The 12,500-nt window shown below is 36.4% G+C and overlaps 1 protein-coding gene across 1 annotated transcript in view; it reads right to left on the bottom strand.

Moving 5' to 3' along the window:
- The window catches only part of LOC135203842 (uncharacterized), a 40,681-nt gene extending 30,097 nt beyond the window's left edge, over positions 1–10,584 (bottom strand). The window contains exon 1 of the mRNA XM_064233804.1: positions 10,462–10,584. The gene's annotated coding sequence lies outside the window, so the exon portion shown is untranslated. The remainder of the gene's footprint in view (positions 1–10,461) is intronic.
- Between the last annotated feature and the right edge of the window lie 1,916 nt (positions 10,585–12,500).

The following is a 12,500-nucleotide window of genomic DNA, read 5'->3' as shown; positions in this document are numbered from 1 at the left end:
GCAAATAAAGGAGACACAAGGCGGTCATTACAGATAACTCGGTATCTTGATCGGTACGGTCTTGGCCTGCCACCTCGGTGGCCGCGAGTTTGATTCTCGGGTATTCCATTGAGGGGTTAGAAATGTGTATTTCTGGTGATAGAAATTCACTCTCGACGTGGTTCGGAAGTCACGTAAAGCTGTTGGTCCCGTTGCTGAATAACCACTGGTTCAATGCAACGTAAAAACACCATACAAACAAGCAAAAATTACAGATAATTCTAGAATTAAAATAAAACACTGATGACGCCAGAGATCTTGGCAAATGTACTTGACGATCGAAACTACCTACTAAGCCTTCTCACCTTATAGAGATACCAGACCCTAATAAGTAATGAGAGAGAGAGAGAGAGAGAGAGAGAGAGAGAGAGAATAATTACGACGCTGATTCTTAGCTGACATTCGATAATAACCTGTCCATCAAACGCGTGGATAAATATTAGGTGTGACAGGACTCTGTGACATGCAAACCTTGATGACGTAATTGCTGGTCAACCCATAATCAGTGTCTACTTACTAAAAAGGGGGAGGACATTAAATCAGATATTGCATACTATTAAGGAATTAAGAAAATACTAATAATAAACAACTCTGTCGGTTTGATGTGCCTCATTTGAACTCACCGAGGCTCAAACCTTTCCCAAGGGCTGTCGACAGTTTCTATGCACTGCTTTTTCGGAAGGATGAGGTTACTGGCTACATCTCTCTCTTTCTTTCTGTGTGTGTGTGTGTGTGTGTGTGTGTGTGTGTGTGTGTGTGTGTGTGAGTACTTAACGTTTATTAATTCATGCAAGCAAGGCTAAAAAGGACCTGGAATTAGTGACATTCTTCTCATGTATATAAAACTTGCTGAGAACAGGGGTCACATTATCTGACAGAGAAAACTGTATGGTAGTGTGTGTGTGTGTGTGTGTGTGTACTATACATATATATATATATATATATATATATATATATATATATATATATATATATATATATATATATATATCATCGGAGGGCGGAGAGATACCGAAATCCTTTAAAGTTTTTTATTTTGCTGACGTTTTAGGACCATGTGTCCCATTTTCGAAGCTAAAGAATTAAAAGAATAACAGAATTAAAAAGAGACTCAGATTAAAACATGATAAAAAGTTATTTCTTAACAAAATGCAAATTAGGTACAAGAGAAGAAACAGTGATTACCAAGTAGTGCTGAGGGCAAAAGCTGAGTGACTGTCAGGGTCCGTTTTGGTGCCGACGGAAACTCAAGAGAGGTACAGAGGAGTTGACGTGGACTGAGTATTTAATTGGGGAACCAGTTGTTTAATAAAAAAAAAAGAATCGAGTATTGCCAATTGGTGTTCGTTTGGAGCTTTGCCTATGATTTTGAAATCCTTGTAATTTATATTGTATTTGCATTTTTTCCCATGATCTCTAATAAAGGAAAATTCGGGGTTTGATAGTTTGACACCCGTACGATAGCTAACGCCACGATGGGAATCTAATCTTACCTTTAACAACCTCTGGGTGGAGCCCACGTACTTCCCCAGATCACATCTGGGGCAATTAAACAAATATATGATTCTCGAGGTCATCAAAGGAAGCAGACTCTCTTTATATTTAAACAAGGACTTGATGGTCATTGGGTTACATGGGATCAGTTTAAGTTGACTGCCGGTAGGTATTTGCTTACAATAAATCTCAGTTCTTGATAAAAATGGCTATCATAGATTAGGGGGACACAAGCGTACAGATGTAGTTTTGGTACCGTTGGCAGTTCAAACGGTACCAAAACTACATCTGTACGCTTGTGTCCCCCTAATCTATGATAGCCATTTTTATCAAGAACTGAGATTTATTGTAAGCAAATACCTACCGGCGTTAACTTAAAACTGATCCCATGTAACCCAATGACCATCAAGTCCTTGTTTAAATATAAAGAGAGTCTGCTTCCTTTGATGACCTCGAGAATCATATATTTGTTTAATTGCCCCAGATGTGACCTGGGGAAGTACGTGGGCTCCACCCAGAGGTTGTTAAAGGTAAGATTAGATTCCCATCGTGGAGCTAGCTATCGCACGGGTGTCAAACAATCAAACCCCGAATTTTCCTTTATTAGAGATCATGGGAAAAAAATGCAAATACAATATAAATTACAAGGATTTCAAAATCATAGGCAAAGCTCCAAACGAACACCAATTGGCAATACTCGAATCTCTTTTTATTAAACAACTGGTTCCCCAACTAAATACTCAGTCCACGTCAACTCCTCTGTACCTCTCTTGAGTTTCCGTCGGCACCAAAACGGACCCTGACAGTCACTCAGCTTTTGCCTTCAGCACTACTTAGTAATCACTGTTTCCTCCTCTTGTACGTAATTTGCATTTTGTTAAGAAATAACTTTTTATCATGTTTTAATCTGAGTCTCTTTGTAATTCTGTTATTCTTTTAATTTTTTAGCTTCGAAAATGGGACACATGGTCCTGAAACGTCAGCAAAATAAATAACTTTAAAAGATTTTGGCATCTCTCCGCCCTCCGATGATGCTTATCTGGTTTCAAGCAACTGCCTTCAACTTTAGTATATATATATATATATATATATATATATATATATATATATATATATATATATATATATATATATATACGATACATATATATATATATATATATATATGTTTACGTGTGTACGTGAATGTAAATGAGTACAGGGTCATTACGTATGTTTTTACGTTTGTGTTAAGCCAAAAAGATTCTAATATACGTTTCAAAATGTGAATAAAAGGTACATTCTAACAATTTAAACATCAGTAGTAGAAAATTCTTATATCGAAAAACGCTTTCTTAATACAATATCTCGCATATTTTCGACGCAATAAAAACACGGCTTAATTTGACCACCATCAAACAAAAAACTCGTCAACAAGAAATCATTGATATTACCCAAAGTAACTCATATATTCAGGGCAGGGCCAAGTAAACTAATTATTTCCTATAGTCTGTCCAGCATAATTTATAGCGCTTACAGTAACCGCGTGGCAAACTAGGAAATATTTATTTAGGCGTAATAAATCGGAAAAACAATTGTAAACATTTACCATTGTATTACCGACAGTTTTATTGTTCGTTATTGGTAGATTAATCTCAGTTATGTCACGTGATCAATTATACTTTCTCTTTGTATATTCATGAATATAAATTGTGCATTCGTTTGTGTGTGTGAGTGAGTGCAAGTGAGTGCATGCTTACATATATTTGCATATATGCAATGTATAGTATAATATAAGTGTACATACTACATACATACACACACACACATAGATATATGTGTGTGTGGTGTGTGTGTATGTATGTATATATATATATATATATATATATATATATATATATATATATATATATATATATATAGGTATAAAGTGGGGCTAGTAGGTGCAAGCCGCCTTACAATTACATAACTTTCACGGATCACGTTACCCCGAGTTGGGTGAAAATACGAAAGGAGATGCGAGGGTGGAAATCTATCCTAGACAGAGCGGCAGATTCGCCCATTTGGAGACACAAGATGATAGATATTGGAAAACAGAAAACTAGGAATTCCAAAGCCTAGAAACTGCAAAAAATCAGCAATACTGAATTCTATCTATTTTAGGGTGGTGTGTGACCTCATTCTCTCGGCTCGACGGAACGTTCAGTGAAACACAGTTTAAACATTCATACACATATATAAACATGCACTATCATATTCACGAATTTAAAGCAATACATAAAACAAATATACACGATTATCTATATATCTACGGATACAATGGATACTACAGGAATTGTAATTGGAATACAAGATTTAGGCCAAATGCCAAGTGCTGGGGCCTGTGAGGTATTTCAGAGCTGAAAGAATATAATTGAGAATAAAGGAGGTTTGAAAGGTGTAACAGAAGGAAAACGTCGCAGTTGCACAATGTAACAATTGTCAGGGAGGGTGGAAAGTAAGATGGAAGAATGTGAATATGAACGGAGGTACTGTAAAAGGAATGAAAAGGGTTATTGCTAGGGGCCGAGGGGACGCTGCAAAGACCCTTGAGTGATGACTACAGTGCACCGCGTGAGGTGCGCTGATAGCGCTACGCCCTGAGGGGAAGTTGCTTAGTATATGAACATAAACATTCACACAGACAAATATAATTGTATACACGATTACAGAAAAATATACACGGCATTCACGCACACGATCACGCAGGCACGAAAGCACGAAAATGTTCTTCATAACGGAAGTACTAAATTCTACGAATTTTTCCAAGAACAACGGAACAATTTGGCGAGTGGCAAAGCTACTTTATTCCTCCTAATTCCAGCATATTCGAGAAACCAGCAAACATAAATATCAGAAAGTGCGAAATTTATCTCACTAAGTGTGTCGATATGAATGTTTCTTCCGCCTGGGAAAATCGATGCTTGCTTGCCTTCGTCGCACTTGTTAAGTGTGAATGAAGATAACTTAATATTATTTAACGTACAAAAATGCTCATACTCTATACTCTGTTTTTTTTTTTTTCATCCGCCTGTGGTGTTTTTGTATGGTAACACTGCGTCCCGGGCTTTAGATAGTTACGCTATTTGTAAGTTTTAGGTAAATAAAAAGATATCTGGGTGTACATTTGCAACTGAAAAGTGTTTTAATAATTTACTGTATGCGAATTGCACCGTTAATATTCGAAATAGGATATTATTATAATCGTTGAATGTAAGCTGAATGTAACTATCTAAAGCCCGGGACGCAGTGTTACCATACAAAAAAGACCACAAGCGGATGGACAGATGAAAAAAAGACAGAGTATAATTATTAAAACTATTATATTCTAATTATGAAAGTGTTCGTTTGAGAAAAATTTCCTCTTTAATAATAAAATATAACCAAGATGAGAGAGAGAGAGAGAGAGAGAGAGAGAGAGAGAGAGAGAGAGAGAGAGAGAGAGAATTATACTTCCAACTCTAAATCAACAACTAAGAAAACGCAATCGGGAACATTTTCTTTGCCTTTAAGTATTTTCATCGCCGTAAGACGACTCCCCCGACAAGATCTATAGTATTTTACCACTGCAACGTCATCAAGCGTCATTAATAACTCAAATGACTAGTTGTTGACGCAATTGCATTTCTCTCTGTCGCCAAATGAAAATGAAGAATGAAGGAGCATTTCACCGCCAATGAAAAATGGATGGTCGTTTTCACCTTCGAAATTTGTCGAATTGGCGCTGGATTATTGGTGACATCTCCAGAACTAAGAGACCAGGACGCTATAATGTGCAGGAGGTGGATTTGCTTCATTCATATCGAGTTGCCGCTTTGTTTCATCGTGGTATTGCTGCTTAGTTTCATCGAGACATTGCTGCTTTGTTCACCCGTGGGATTGCTCTTTGTTTACCTTTGGAGTTGCTACTTTGCTTACGGAGTTTCTGCTTTATTTTGCTTATGGACTTGCTGCTTTGTTTAATTTTAGAGTTGCTCCTTTGTTTAATCGTGGATTTGCTGCTTTAAAGATTTGTGGAGTTCCTGCTTTGTTCAATTGTGGATTTACCACATTTTTTACTTGTGGAGTTCTTAGTTTGTTTATCTGTGGAGTTGCTACTTTGTTTGCTTATGGAGGTGCTGTTTTGTTTGCTTATGGTTCGGCCTAGGGTCCAGCTTTGTTTAATTGTGGAGTTGCTACTTTGTTCACTTGTGGAGTTGATGCTATGCTTCCTTGTAAGCTGGTGTACAGAGGCTCCTTTGTTTACATGTGAATATGCTCCACTGTTTGTTTAATATGGTGACCGGTAAACAATGGCATGTCATGAAATGGAATGTGATTCATGAATTTCCCACGGGCCTGTTAGTATAGTTTAGCCTTTTAAAATCTCTCTCTCTCTCTCTCTCTCTCTCTCTCTCTCTCTCTCTCTCTCTCTCTCTCTCTCTCTCTCTCTCCTACCCTTGCCACATGTTTTTAGCGTGCCTGTCTGTTTTCCGGCCTCTCTTTTTGTCTGCAAACACGCAGTACATGACCTTCACAAAGTAATTTATTTTAACAGACCAATCTATTGATGAATGTGTCGGTAAAGCTCTTAAATTGGGCTCATTCCGTTGAGCGATGAAGCAAAAGCAAACACACTAATTTGCACTGTTGGCACTGACAAGGCCTGGACTAACCTTTTATCCTGTGGGCGTGATCTCTGTCTACTTATAAGGTGTTGTTTGATTGAGGGCGCGGTGGGACCATTGGTAACATTTTCAGTAATAATTACTGAATTTCGCAAGTGTGGGAATAAATGATGGTAATGAAAATAGAAAAACATGATCAAGATTGTGTCGGTAAGTAATAATAATAATAATAATAATAATAATAATAATAATAATAATAATATAATAATAATAATAATAATAATAATAATAATAATAATAATAATTATAAGGACCTTTCAAACATTTGAATTTTTAGGAAAAGAAAACTACAAGACAGAAAAAATGAAGAATAACGCAAAATAAGATGAATAAGCAGAAAAGACAAAAAATGAAGGAAAATATTCTGTCATTACTGAAAACAGGAAAATAGAAAATTAGACAATTTGAAAAATAGCGCAAATGTTAAAATACGAAAAATTTTGAAAATGTTTCAGTTAGAAGAACCTATTTACCTCCCTGTCTCTATTAACAGCAATAAGGAGAATATAGAAAACATAAGAAAAATATAAAATGAGAAAAACTGTCTCTTCAAAGGTTGTGTTATCATTTTTCATTGAAGTTTTCGTTCCAGACCAGATATCCTTCGCAAAATCTAATCAAGCACTGTTTGCACCGTGGCCCAACTCTTGACAAAAATTGTGTGAAATCCAATATTCGTAAACTTCTCAGGCATATTCGTGGACAGATGGGCGCGAATGAATGCGTCATCTCGTACGAGTTCGTTAGCGGTACTAATTAAATCAAACATTAAGAAATCGTCAATTATATTAATAACTAAACTATTGATCCCCTACCGTCAAACATGACGGCAAAATAATAAAAGTGAAGGTGATTTAAGAAAAAAGAAGATAAGATAAGAAAATTGGCGTTAAGTTGATAAAATAAAATTACTAACGATAAAATAATAATTTACGTTAAAATCAGAAAGGTGACGATACAATGAAAAAATACGAAAAAACAAGAAAAATGACGATGAAATCATAAAAATTACGATAAAATAAAAAAAATCGACGATAAAATATAAAAATTTCGATGAAATACAATAGGTCTCGGTAACTTAACGAGAAAAGGATGAAAAAATACCTACGAAATGAAACGTGAAGATAATAAAGAAATAAAAAGCAAGTCGGAACAAAAAGGTGGGTATGAAATATTAAGTCTTCCATTAGAGTAGACTCCACCGGACGGCTAAATGGGACACTAGATATTTAAATACTCTTTGTCATGGAATCCGACACATTTAGTAAATGGATACGCCTTTAGCGACAATTAACTGTTGTTCTATTTAATGAGGCTCTATGTTCTACTTGTCCTTCTTAATTCATTCTTATTGTGTAAGGTAACTGACGCTTGTTTATCTTAACTGATATCTGAGTTTAATTCCTTACTTGTTTGTATGGTATTCTTATGTTGCATGGCGCCAGCGTTTATTCAGCAACAGGACCAACGGTTTTACGTGACTTCCAAACCATGTCGAGAGCGAACTTCTATCACCAGAAATACACATCTCTTAACCCCTCAGTGGAATGCCCATGAATCGAACTCACGGCCACTGAGGTGGCAGGTCAAGACCACGCCACTGAGACGCTTTCCTTGTTTTAATTAATTTCATTAATTCTGACTAGTTTTTACTATCTTTATTTGTATTTGCTTTGTTTGTCTGACTCATTTGAAATTATTATCAATTGTCTTCACGTGTTTTACTCTTTTTTTATTTCATGTTGTCTCATCGTATTTTTACATAGTATATATACCGGGTGTTTCGAAATTAGAGGTCCCACCTCCACAGAACAAACGGAACAAAAATCCATATGACTGTCATCGCGAAAAGAGTAAGAATCTTGGAAGGCCTGAAGTCCTTTCTCAGGAATCAAAAGACATCCTAGTTGACGCAGTGGGTAGACCAAGAAAGTCTTTACGTAAATTGGCGCTTGAACTAGAAACAAAAAGGGGAAAGAAGAGAACTTATAGTGCTGTATATCATGAGTTGAAAAAATCTGGTATCAAGCCATTTCATGTTATCAGCAAGCCCAACATCACTCAGCAACAGAGAGAAGACTGTGCATGGTTTTGTGGTTCATTTCTTAAAGATTGGGATGAAGCTGACTTTCTCCATGTTGCCCCATCAGATGAATTCTTCATTTACACAGTCAGGAAGCCAAATCATAAAAATAACATCATTTGGGCTGCAAAGTTGGATGATATCAGTGATAAGGTGTGCTATTGCCAAATTGTGAAATTTCCTGAATGTTTGGGAATTTTTCTGTTTCACAGTCAAACAGTTAATGTGGATCATAAAAGAAAAAGGACAGTCATGGAATGGCAAATACTTCAGAGAAACTGTGCTTACTAGTGGAGTATTTCCTTTTCTCAAAGATCCTGAAAATGTGTTATCTGTAGAAGAAGTCACATTTTTGTATGATAAGGCACCAAAACAGTGGTATCGATTTCTTCTCGTCAAGTGAGTTTCCAGGTAGCTGCCCTGACCTTAATGTGTGTGAAAACATTGGTAGTACCTTAAAGGATCGTGTTGAAGCGCACACAGTGAACTATGATGGTACACCAAGCCTCGACAACCTGCAAAGAGAGGTGACTGGAGTGCTCAAGGAAATGGAGTTTGAGTCTCAGCTTTTTTGCGATTTGCTAAAATCAAACCCCTCAAGAATGCAGGCTGTGGTACAGGCAGAAGGAGGCCAAACAATATTTTAAATACTCAGAGAAAAACTTAAATAAATACCGGTTCTGAATTACTTTTGTTTTTGTCCATATCAATTTTAGTTTATACTGTAGAGGGAGGGGCGTTGGCTCTAATTTCGAAACACCCTGTACATCGTTTACAGTTTGGCATTTTCGGATCACATTAGACAGTACTCACGATCCTTTACAGCCCTTTGTCTATCTTGACCCTCTCCTGCATTACCGTCATTTATTTATTTATTTAGTTTTTTTTTTTTTTTACCGAAACGTTAATGAAAATAACAAACTTTCTCCCGTTTTCTAAAGCCATCTTGACAGTATCCGCGAAGTAAACGAAGGCTCATCCCAAGATTAGCGATCCCATTATTTTTCAAGACAATATTATACCACTTTGATTTGTATATTTAAATATAAAAATATATATATCAAAGTGGTATAATATTGTCTTGAAAAATAGTAGGATCGCTAATCTTGACATGATCCTAAAAATAAATAATATAAATAAATAATTAAACGCAAAACAGTCTGATAAATGGCTGATACTGGAACACAACATTGTTGTTGAATGGAGTTAAATTGAATATAGAATTTAGACCGAAAGCCAAGCGCTGGGAACTAAGAGGCTATTCAGCGCTGAAACGGAAACTGCTAGTAAAAAGTTTGAAAGATGCAACAGGACGATAACCTCGCAGTTGCACTACGAATCAATTGTTAGGTAAGGGTGGAGAGCAAGATGGAAGAAAGAAAATATGAACGGAGATACAGTCAAATAAACGAAAGGGGTTGCAGCTTGGGGCTGAAGGCACGCTGCAAAGAACCTTAAGTAATACCAACGGTGCACTAACGGCACTAACCTCCTACGGGAAATTTTGTTGCTATCCCCTAATTCCCAGCTTTCGAACTCTGTAAGTGCCTCTGGTTTCTTTGAAACCATACTTCAGGAGGCAGGGCTGTCGTTTTCGTAAAGGTCAACTATCTCACTTTTCTCGCATGTATTTTTTACACTTTTATTTCGTCTTCGAGACTGGGCTAAATGAAGGCACGTGGTTAATCCGTTTGAGCCACTGCCTTTCGAAAAAAAAAATGTCACCCACATCGTTTAAAGAGAAGCTAATCATTTCGGTTTAAAAGAAAGTCACACTCTTCGTTTTCATAGTCACCAACTTCGTTTAAAAAAACTCATCCGCTGCCAAAAATGAAATAAAATAAAGTCACTCAGTTTTTAAAAGTCATCCACTTCGTTTACAAAAAAAAAAAAAGTCAGCAACTTTGTTGTAAAAGGTGTCCAAACTCCGTTTTCAAAGATACCAACTTCGTTCACAAAAAAAAGGAGGGGGGAGCACTACATAAAAAAAAAAATTCACCCATTTCGTTTTTAAAAATCACCCACTTCGTTTTTAAAAGTCACCCACTTCGTTTAAAACAATAACCCTTTTCGTTGAAAAAATGCCACCCACTTCGTTTTCAAAAAAATTACCCACTTCATTTAAGAACAAACAAAAAAAAAGGACACTTTGTACAATACCTGTACTACAGTCCCGACGTGTTCCCTGGACGAGAAAGGTAATGTCCCGGCAGTACTGAATCGTCTGTTCGAATCGCAATAAGGAAGACCACCCTTTCGCCACACCCTCTCGCACGTGCAAACAGGCACACACGCCCTTACAAACTGCCTCCTGACTCCACTCTCAAAGGGCCCTTCCCTTACCCAGGAGAACCCCGCCGAGGGAGACCCAGCAAGGGACACAGCCGCCGGCAACCTACCGCCCCACCCCCCAACCCCCTCCCACAACTCTGTACCTCTCATGACTATGTTATTGTTATTCTCTTCCTCAGCAGAAATCATATCCGTGGGTCGATGTTTTTACCTAACTTTGGTCATTAAGAATTTTGCTGATATATCAGTGTAATTGTATATGTATATATATATTATATATATATACTATATATATATATCTATAAATATATAGTATAATATATACATGCATATATACACATTAAACAGTACTCCATACGCTGGGAAGAGGCATTAAGTGTGTGTGTGTGTGTGTGTGTGTGTGTGTGTGTGTGTGTATATATATATATATATATATATATATATATATATATATATTAAGTGTGTGTATATATATATATATATATATATATATATATATACATATATTTATATACATATAATGTATGTGTGTGAGCGCGTCTGTATATTTCCATATAAGTATGTATGTATAATTACGTATGTATAAGTATTTATATATATACGTGTGTGTGTGTGTAGCAAATGCCAATCAAATTATATATAAATAGAGTATATGCATCTTATTTGATTAATATATATATAAATATATATATATATATATATATATATATATATATATATATATATATATATATACATCAATTCCCTAGACCATTATCGGGCTGCCTTTAGTTTCATTGGAATTTACAGAAAATAGTTGGCCTCAATCGCTGATGGGTACTTAGCGTAATTTTCTCCTCTAATACTTTCATCACATAATGTCTAATACGATTTCCATTTGGCACAGGTCATTGGCCTCATTCGTCTTCTATTGAATGATTAGCCCAATTAATTCTGTAGCTCATATTCTACTCATTCTTTCATTACTGGAAGTGGCGGAGAAAGTAAAGGCTTGATAACAAATTACAATTAATTTAAGGGGGTTTTTGTTGTAAATTATTTGGTATTATATTGGCCTTCTGTTAAGTAAGTTCTACTTTCCTATTTAAATCTAAATTGATTGTTATGCAAAACAAAGTAATAAAGTCGTTACACAATCCATGACGAAGGCATGCAAATAATCAACTCTATAAATGCCAGGAATGGAATATAAAAAGACCTATGAGGTCATTCCCCGCTGGAAGTGAAATTGAGAGTAAAAGCTTTAAAGATGTAACAGGAGGAAAGCCTCGCAGTTGCACTACGAAACACTTGTTAGGAGAGGGTGGAAAGTACGATGGAAGGAAGAGAATATGAACGGAGGTAATTCGAAGGAATGAAAGGAGTTGCAGCTAGGGCCAAAGGGACGCTGCTTTACAGAAACTATAGTGCACCGCGTGAGTTGCACTAACAGCACTTAGCCACCACCCACCACCCCCCTACCGACGGAGTCTAATAATACCAGAAACAAAAAGAGAAAAACGGGTTATGTTCATAAATAACAGATAATTGCAAGAAAAAGTATTACGTGATATCACGCAAACATTTCGTGCAAAATTCTTTAGTGACGAGAAACGACAGGCAAGAAGGTTTACTTTACCTCTGTAATATAATCACCAAATACCTTAACACAACGAAATAACATGCTTCGACTTACGAAAATATAAGAAAGTATAGATCTCTAGGATATGTGTCGTAAGCAAAGGGACAAGTGTGCATGTCAACGGTACATGAATTCGAACTCCGGAGGTCGATCATTTCAACTCATGAGTACGATAATTTCCCGCGAGAGTCGTATCGATGGAATCAACCTTTCGACAAATCACATGTTGTTAACTGGACGTTTTTCTACACGATGGGGCAGTGATTAAGCTGGTAAATTGCTTTAT

The sequence above is a fragment of the Macrobrachium nipponense genome, chromosome 24 (genome assembly GCF_015104395.2).
Source record: "Macrobrachium nipponense isolate FS-2020 chromosome 24, ASM1510439v2, whole genome shotgun sequence".
Lineage (NCBI taxonomy): Eukaryota > Metazoa > Arthropoda > Malacostraca > Decapoda > Palaemonidae > Macrobrachium > Macrobrachium nipponense.
The sequence above is the reverse complement of the archived record's forward strand: the minus strand, read 5'-3'. Positions and strand labels throughout refer to the sequence as shown.